At 31.6% G+C, this 8,942-nt stretch overlaps 1 long non-coding RNA gene across 1 annotated transcript; it reads left to right on the top strand.

Annotated features, from left to right (window-relative positions):
* Positions 1-6,737: 6,737 nt before the first annotated feature.
* Positions 6,738-8,417, top strand: LOC145141190 (uncharacterized). Its single transcript, XR_013722487.1, has 4 exons — positions 6,738-7,441; positions 7,509-7,630; positions 7,703-8,205; positions 8,320-8,417. It is a non-coding gene; the product is annotated as an uncharacterized LOC145141190 (long non-coding RNA).
* The last annotated feature ends 525 nt before the right edge of the window (positions 8,418-8,942 follow it).

Here is an 8,942-nt window from a genome sequence, read left to right as displayed (position 1 = left end):
TCTACAGTCTATCCCCCACGTAAAGTTGCAAACTTTACGTGAAACCAAGGAGCTAAAGGCCTAAAACACTATAGGGCTAGGGTTTAATGCAAAGGGGCTTCACCAATAACTTATTGACATAAACTTTATGACCTTCTGGACCATCACAAGTCTAGATCTGAGGTAGCAACCTCAGATCTAGGCCTCTAACTCGACATAGACCTCAATCATGCCTAAAATGCCCTAAATCTCAAACATAAGATAGATCTATTCGCAATAAAGCCAAAGCAACAGCTTATTACCTCCAATATATGCTCCAACTGAAGTAGATCCCGGATCTACACCACTCCTTTGCAGCAAGCCTCTTGATCTTCAAGCCCCTTTCCACCAAAATCACTTATCTAGGCTCTAAATTGCTTCCAAGGGCTCTCACTCACGATTTAGGGTTTCTGGATCTCAAAAGGGGAGTAAAGAGGCTGGGGAAGGGATGTAATGTTCTTTAAATAGGGCACAACCCCCGGGATTAGGGTTTTTCTCGCCCAGACCAGACTCGCCGAGTCCACTAGCCGACTCGCCGGGTCGGTCACTTACTCTATGCTCCGGATCCCGCTTCGACTCGTCGAGTTCCTTCCTGGACTCGACGAGTTGACTCTTGACTTAGATCATTTCCTTCCTTTTCTTGGTCTTTCTGATTCTGGGTGTTACATGTTGACTTTGACCAGGGTTAAAATGGTCATTTTACCCTAAGAAGGATTATCAGATTTTGACTAAGTATTATTGTGTTAATGATAGTCGAGGAGTCGTTGGAGCAGCCGTCGGAGATTCCTCACACGAGATTTCACAGTTAGCTTACGAGGTGAGTTTTCCTCCAGTAGGAACGGGTCGAAGGCACCAATGCCGACCCGTTTATGTATGTTAGAGTATGCCGGACTTCGGTCTGATGCCGAGGTTAGCCCGATCTAGTTTATATGTTTTCTAGGTTTTGATCCGATGCCAAGGGGTACCCGAAGGATGTTAATATGCTTGATGTCTTTGTGATTCTTGCATGTGTTTGTATCTGTATGTTCCGGACTACAGTCCAATGCCGGGGCGGTTCCCGAGGAATGTTTTTATGTTTTCCGGATTTTGGTCTGATGCCGGGCGGGGCCCGAGGAATGTTGCATGATCAAGTGGTTATGCTCATGTTATGTGTATTAATAGTTATGTTCATATGTATGCCGAGCTTTGCTCGATGCCGGGCGGGGCCCGATGCCAGATACGGTCTAATGCCGGGCGGGGCCTGATGTCGTGTTGTGCCCGATATAGCAGGGCGGGGCCCAATGTATGATATTATGTGATTATGTGTATGGTATGTGGTAGTTTGGGGAGACTCGCTAAGCTTCGTGCTTACATTTTTCTGTTTTGGTTTCAGGTACTTCCGCTAGTAAGAGGAAGAGCTCGGGATGACTGCATGGCACACACCATAGCTTTTAGCCTGGGAGGATTCACTCTGATGTTTTGACATATGATTTTGATATATTGACAGATGTTATGATATTTTTGAGATACACGATTATGACTTTTATATGATGGATGATACTTATGGTTTTTTATTAATGAATTAAAATGAAATTTTTGGACTCCATTTTTGGGATGTTTCATAACTTTTTCTTTTTTAATAAAAAAAATTGAGTTTTTTTTTCTCACAATTGTAGTGCCAATTTGGACAAAATAAAAGTGTTTCCGTGTGTGTGTATATATATATATATATATATATATATATATATATATATATATATGTGTGTGTGTGTGTGTGTGCGCGCGTGCGCTTGGAAGGAATGAGAGATATGCTGAACTTTGACAGTTTGTTTTGAACAAGGCATTCTACTTGGAAATGGAAAATTACAAAAATGCCAATGTTATATCGAATTAGCCATTTCACAACCTTTTATAGTGTGATCAAAAGGCATTATAATGTTTTTTGGCCAACAAATTCGATTCAATTACCCATTTCACAACCTTCAGATAGAAATTCAACTAATTGTCACTAACATATAATCGGACGCTAAATATGGCTAACATATCTAAATACATGATTTCCCTTTGCAGATATCGGTACATGATGGTGGAACTGGATCCAATCCAATAAGTTCAATCAAGCATGCTGGTTATCATTACCCAATATATTCGTTTATATACATGCTATAAAATAATACTTCTGGTTTTCTTTCTTTTTGACTTAATGGAGTCAATAAGCACAAGGCTTCATGTAATTAATCTTAGAATCTAAGATGGTTTGGCTTTAATTGCACTTTTCATTTTAGGTTATAGGTATGTTGCTCAAAATCTCTATGAATTATGACCCAAGAAAGAAAGACTTAGCGGATGGTTTTAAGATTAAATGATTTTTTTTCTGTTATTAACCTTTACATTTATTAGTTAGTTAAAACAATTCAATCAATATTTTCGGTGTTATTCATGGATTTGGAGCTATAATTACAAGTTTGCAACATTTTTTTATTTTTTTGCTAAGTTTTAAACTAATACTATCATTTTGTTTGTTATAGACCTCTAATTACAACTACTCATTTTTAATAATTATTTATTTTAATATTGCATTTGACATGGAAGCATTTGTATAAATACAGTAAATAGCAACATACTTTGAATTTTCATTTTTTTTTTCTATTTTTTGCATTTTCTTTTGGGAAATCTCCAGAATAGTCCTAAAATTTTACCCTAATTTACGAAAAAGTCTCAAACTAAATTTTGTTTATGCAAAAGCATGAATTACCGGTAAAAATCGCGATTTGACCCCTTTTTTCGGTTTACCGGTTTTATTACTTACATGTTTCACTAATGTCTCATTATTTTATCCTAATTTGCGAATAAGTCCCAAAATAAAATTTACTGATGATTTGACCATTTTCTTCATGTAACATACATTTTATCGGTTTCATTGATGACTTAGTCACCTAGTCATTAAATTAGTTGATAAGATGGATTAATGGATTATATAATGCTACATGTACTGTAAAATTTGATATCCATCTCATCGGCTCATTTATGACTATGTATCTACGTCAGCAATGAAACCAATAAAATGTGTGTTTCAAAGAAAAAAGGGCAGAAAATGAGTTGATGTTTGATGAGATGGATATATTGGGTTACATAAGATTAGATAAACAATTTGATATTTCTTATAAACGTAAGAAATAACGCAGTTGTTGTTAGTTTATGTAATTATTGTAGTCTTCGGTGGATGCATTTTATGTTCCAAAAAAATACACAATACATCAGGATATCAAGTTTTATGCTAAACATAATATTATATCACTCAACATATCCATCTCATCATCTCATTTAATAACTAGGCGTCCGGGTCAACAATGAAACCCGTAAAATGTATGTTACATAGAGAAAATGGCCAAATCATCAGTAAATTTTATTTTGGGACTTATTCGCAAATTAGGGTAAAATAATGGGACTTTAGTGAAACAGGTAAGTAATAAAACCGGTAAACCGGAAAAAAGGGGTCAAATTGCGATTTTTACCGGTAATTCATGCTTTTTCGTAAACAAAATTTAGTTTGGGACTATTTCGTAAATTAGGGTAAAATTTTAGGACTTTTATGGAGATTTCCCTTTTCTTTTTGAAAATTTTCTCCAAAAACCTTACTACATTGCCATTAGGTGCATTTTCTATTTTTTGTACTAAAATGTCATAAATAGCAATGTACTTTAAGTTGTACCTTTTTTTTGTGTTTTTTTATATTGTCATTTAGTGACTTTTCCATTTTTTAGGTTATAAATGCAGTAAATAGCACTGTACTTTCAATTTACAAAATTTTTCCTGTTTTTATTGAATTTTTTTTTCGTAAAACTTACGTACATAATCATATTTCATATCATACATACTTATAAAGCTAGAAATTTTTCTTGAATCTCATTCATTTGAAACCCTCTTTTTTAACTTCCTCAAACCACATTCATTTGAAACCCCCTTTTTTAACTAATGCAACTCAAAAGTTTTCTTAATTATGATTTAACACTCAAAAGTTTTATAACTTATATTATGTTTAATTAGCATTTAGTGAAAAGTTTACTATAAAAAAGTCAATCTTTTAGAAAGACATGCATACAAATCATGTACAAATTTCAGAAAGAAAACAAACTTAAAGGTTTTTGTGTTGGGTTGAGGTCTTATGACCACTTTTGGAGATATGCTATTATATTAGATCTTTTAATTTGTAAGTTTGTTATACTAATTCGTTTTTATATTTTCTTCGTTTTTGGATTATTGTAATACAGTCATTGTATAGTGGTTTAATCGTTAATATATTGATCATATGTTATATAGGGTGATGTCGAAAATATTTAATTAAATAGTTCAAATATGTTTTTTTTGTTTTGTAATTGTACCGTTTCAAAAAGATAATTAATTAAAACTCATACATATGTTATACTTTCCATCTCTCTCTCTCTCTCTCTCTATATATATATATATATATATATATATATATATATATATATATATATATATATATATATATATATATATATAATAGAGGTCAAAACACTTCAACCAAAATTCATTTAAAATCTAATATTTCAAATGCTTTTTAATAATGATTGTAAAAATTTCAACATGTGTTACGTAATTGATTGATTAATAAAAATATTAATGTTTTGAAACTCCTAACTCTTAAACTTATATTATTTAATTTGTTAGTTAACTAAAATATTTTTCCTACATAAAGATAACATTTTTATGTTTGGTTACTCATATTTGTTTATGTAATTACAAAACAAGGTGTACATAGAATGACTACTTCAATTTCACATAGTAATCGATACCACTAGAGAGGTATGTTGTCTTTAACCGGTGGTAGGAGATCCACATACACTTTTTAATTATAAACACTTCAACCAAAATTCATTTAAAATCTAATATTTCAAATGCTTTTTAATAATGATTGTAAAAATTTCAACATGTGTTACTTAATTGATTGATTAATAAAAATATTAATATTTTGAAACTCCTAACTCTTAAACTTATATTATTTAATTTGTTAGTTAACTAAAATATTTTTCCTACATAAAGATAACATTTTTATGTTTGGTTACTCATATTTGTTTATGTAATTAGAAAACAAGGTGTACATAGAATGACTACTTCAATTTCACATAGAAATCGATACCACTAGAGAGGTATGTTGTCTTTAACCGATGGTAGGAGATCCACATACCCATTTTAATTATTTATATTAATGCTTAGTAATATCTATTTTATATTCTTATTCACCTTAATTTTTTAGGTACAAATTAAGGAAGAGGATTCTCGGCGCACCAACATAAAGTCAAACGTACCCCTTGCAAAATATGTAATTAAAATTAAATATCATATTTACTAATCGACTTATGTTAAAACTCTTGATGACATTTATGTATAATGATATATTTTGTATGATTTCATTCTTAATTTCAATGTTTAATATTTGAAAGTTCATATATGAAACCTTGGATGTTGTGGTGTAATATAAATAGTGTAATACAAAGTTTATTAGTTCAATATTGTTTATTAAAAGCTCATTCAAAACAACTTATTTCTTATTTTATCCAAAAAATATTATCGGACATAAGAAAAGTAGATTATGTTAATGTTATACAAAAACTTATAATATATATTGAATATTATAAAAGTAAAAGTAAAGTTTATAAGGTATGGACTATATTAGATAGTATCAAAATATAAGTTGATGGATTTTTATGTTATTTGATAATTCGGTTAATGCCCAAAACATGACTAAAAACGTAAATTTCAACATATTTCTATTTTTTCCCATAATTATTTTAATCACTTAAATGCATTCTTGCGCAACGCGCGAGGTTACGCCTAGTTGTTAACATACAACATTACAAATTAACTTTTCATTGAAGGCTTCCAACCCTCGCAATGTGGGGGCACTTCTCTACTTTTATAGTATATATGTAGGCTCGTTTAGGTTCGCAAGCCTAATCGGGCTTAGTAACACAGGCTCGAGCTCAAACTCGTTTAACAAACAAGCCTAATCTTAAGCTCGAGCTCGGCTCAAGCTTATTGATTTTAATATTGGCCTAGAGGTAACGAGTGATCTTCTTATCTGAGAGGTCATGGGTTCAAGTCTCACTTAAGACATAGGTGGTAGTTAGAAGTAGATTAGATTTCTATTAAAAAAAAAAAAGCAATCTTTGAACTCATATATATATATATATATATATATATATATATATATATATATATATATATATATATGTGTGTGTGTGTGTTTATGTGTGTGTGGTTTATAAGTTCAAAAGATCATTAGTTGTACCAATATAAAAATCAGTAAGATAATAACTTAAAACACTTATAAACTAATATATTATTAATAGCATATTATATTTTTCTTTTCAATAATTTTATATATATATATATATATATATATATATATATATATATATATATATTCATGTAGAGCTTAAGAATAGTATTCTTTAACTTCTTTAGATTTTTGCCATATTTGTTTGGTTATTTTGATAGTTTTAATCCCTAACATAATAAGTTCACTTTTTGCCTCAACATTTGATATATATATATATATATATATATATATATATATATATATATATATATATATATATATATATATATATATATATATATATATATATATATTAAAGGACACAGATTTGAGGAACAATATAGTTCATCCCCTTTAGAAATTTGCCACACAGGTTTGTCCGATTTTACATCATCCCTCCATTTTCCACTGTTAAAATTTTGGTTCGTTTGTAATTTTTTCTCTCATCTTTAGATTTGGATAGATCTTGAACCTTCTCTCTCATTTCAATTCCACCACATCCATCTCTCGATCCTTCTCTTTGATTTCTCCGATCTCCATGGATCCCCAAAATCGTCCAAAATGTTCCCTCGCTGCGACTGCTCGACAAAACCTTCGCCTCTCTAGAAAGTCTGATAGGCTTTGCTGCCAATAATTGAGGAAGATTTTGCTTCCAATCAAACGCTTAGAGAGAGCCGTCATCTCCTCCTTCATTATATGCATCTCAAATCCCGTTTATATCAACCACTCAATTGGATGGACAAGAACAACGGTGGGAGGCTAAGGGAAAGTCTCTATTGGATGAAATCAAGCCTCTAAAACTCCAAATTGATCCAATCCATTCACATTTTTTTACCCTAATTTATTTAATTTGATAATAGAGATACAATTCTTATTCCATTTTATTTAGTGTTGGTTCTTTTTTTTTCCGATCACTTTAGGTTTCAACTTGAAAAACATGTACTAGTGAAGCACAGCTGCACAAGCTTCATCTGTTCGATTCTATAGAAAATATGACTCATCCACCTACCTGTTTCTATTTCAATTGATTTTGGAAATAAATTCAAACCCTACCGATCTAATAGTGAACAACTTCAGAAAGTGATTCCGGTTTTCATTCAGGTAAATTTAAACTTGTTCTTTGGATCCACTTTACTTCACTCTAAGAAATTTGAACTTTTTTTTTCAGTTAATGAAGAAGATGAGGTTTCAATAGGAACAGTGATTTGAGTTTTGGATGCACGACCAAACAATCCATCATTCGCAATATTCTTCTGTTAACCTCCACCACTAAATCTCCTCCTCCATCAGGTATGCGTTCACAACATGTTCTATTATTCAAATATTTCATTCTTATTGGTTCTATTCTAAATGGCATGTCAGGTCCTTAGCCATCTTAATCTGAAGCTCAAGGTAAGCTTAATGGTCATCCATTTGTATTGAAACCAAAAGGCATACCAGTGCAGTACGGCATCCTTGAGTAGTTCCCTAAGGCTGGCATGTAATTTTTTTTATTTCCTCTTTTATTGGTTAATTATAAAGTAAATTGTTTTGGGCTTTGATTAGGCATTTCAGTAAAATATTGAGCATAGATCTTAGTGGAGTTGAAACTGTAAGTTTCTTATGGTCAAATAAGGCTTTCATTTTCATTTAACTAATGTTCAATTGTGTCCTATTCGTTTAACAAGAGGTTAGAACCCTGTTGATGATCAAAACAAGGCTATGAACCGTGTTGATGATCTTCAACACATGTTCATAGATCTACAATCCGGAAGGAAGGACATCCATATCATCGAATGCCTGCACCTGAGGAACAAGTTCCTCTGATGTTCAATGAATGAAAGAAAGAACTTAACGAACGTTCTTCTGCTCCATGCCTGCAACAGGTATGGAATATTGTTGTAAACTTATAGTCTATATCTCTGTGTTTTTTGGACGTGGTTGAATTTAATTAGGAGTTCAAAATGTTTGTTTCATTTACTTTGGGATTTTTGATGTAGGGTGAAAGGTTAGGGTCGTTTTCACCTCACATAAGTAAGTTATTGCAATAATGGATAGCGCCTTTGTTCAATTGGTCTGGGGCCTCAACTTTTTGATGCTACATATCACTATTTTTCTTAAGGTAAATTTACTTTAATTGACGTTTTATAAAATGATCCAATGCGTATTGGTGTAGTATAAGAATTGTATTTTTATATGTAGAGTTTTACTATGTTCTACCTTTTTCACAAATTTTTCTCGAGTACCTGTTGTGTCAAAGAATGCCAAAAAAGCAAAAATTAAGACCTTTCAAATGTTTTTGAGGACACTACCAAAAGAGGTTGAAGTTACATATTGTGGAATCAAAGATCTACATGGACAAGGTTTGAAAACTCAAACCTTGAATTAACTTAAGATCAATGTCTACTACTAATAAAAGTCCAGTCAAGTCTGGTAAACCAGTCTTGTCACAAAATTAAGAAGTTCTACAAAGTGCTCAATGTAAATAAATAATAAGTATGAACAGTATAAAGAGATTCAAGAACAATAAGAATGATAGAATTATTGACTGAATGATTCTTGGTATTGATGAGAAAGGTGAATGTATCACTCATGCGTACATAGCAGTAAGGTTGCAAATCCT

This window comes from Lactuca virosa, chromosome 9, assembly GCF_052849685.1.
Source record: "Lactuca virosa cultivar CGN04683 chromosome 9, Lactuca_virosa_CGN04683_v6, whole genome shotgun sequence".
Taxonomy (NCBI): domain Eukaryota; kingdom Viridiplantae; phylum Streptophyta; class Magnoliopsida; order Asterales; family Asteraceae; genus Lactuca; species Lactuca virosa.
Note: the sequence above shows the minus strand (reverse complement) of the source record. Positions and strands in the feature narration are given on the sequence as shown.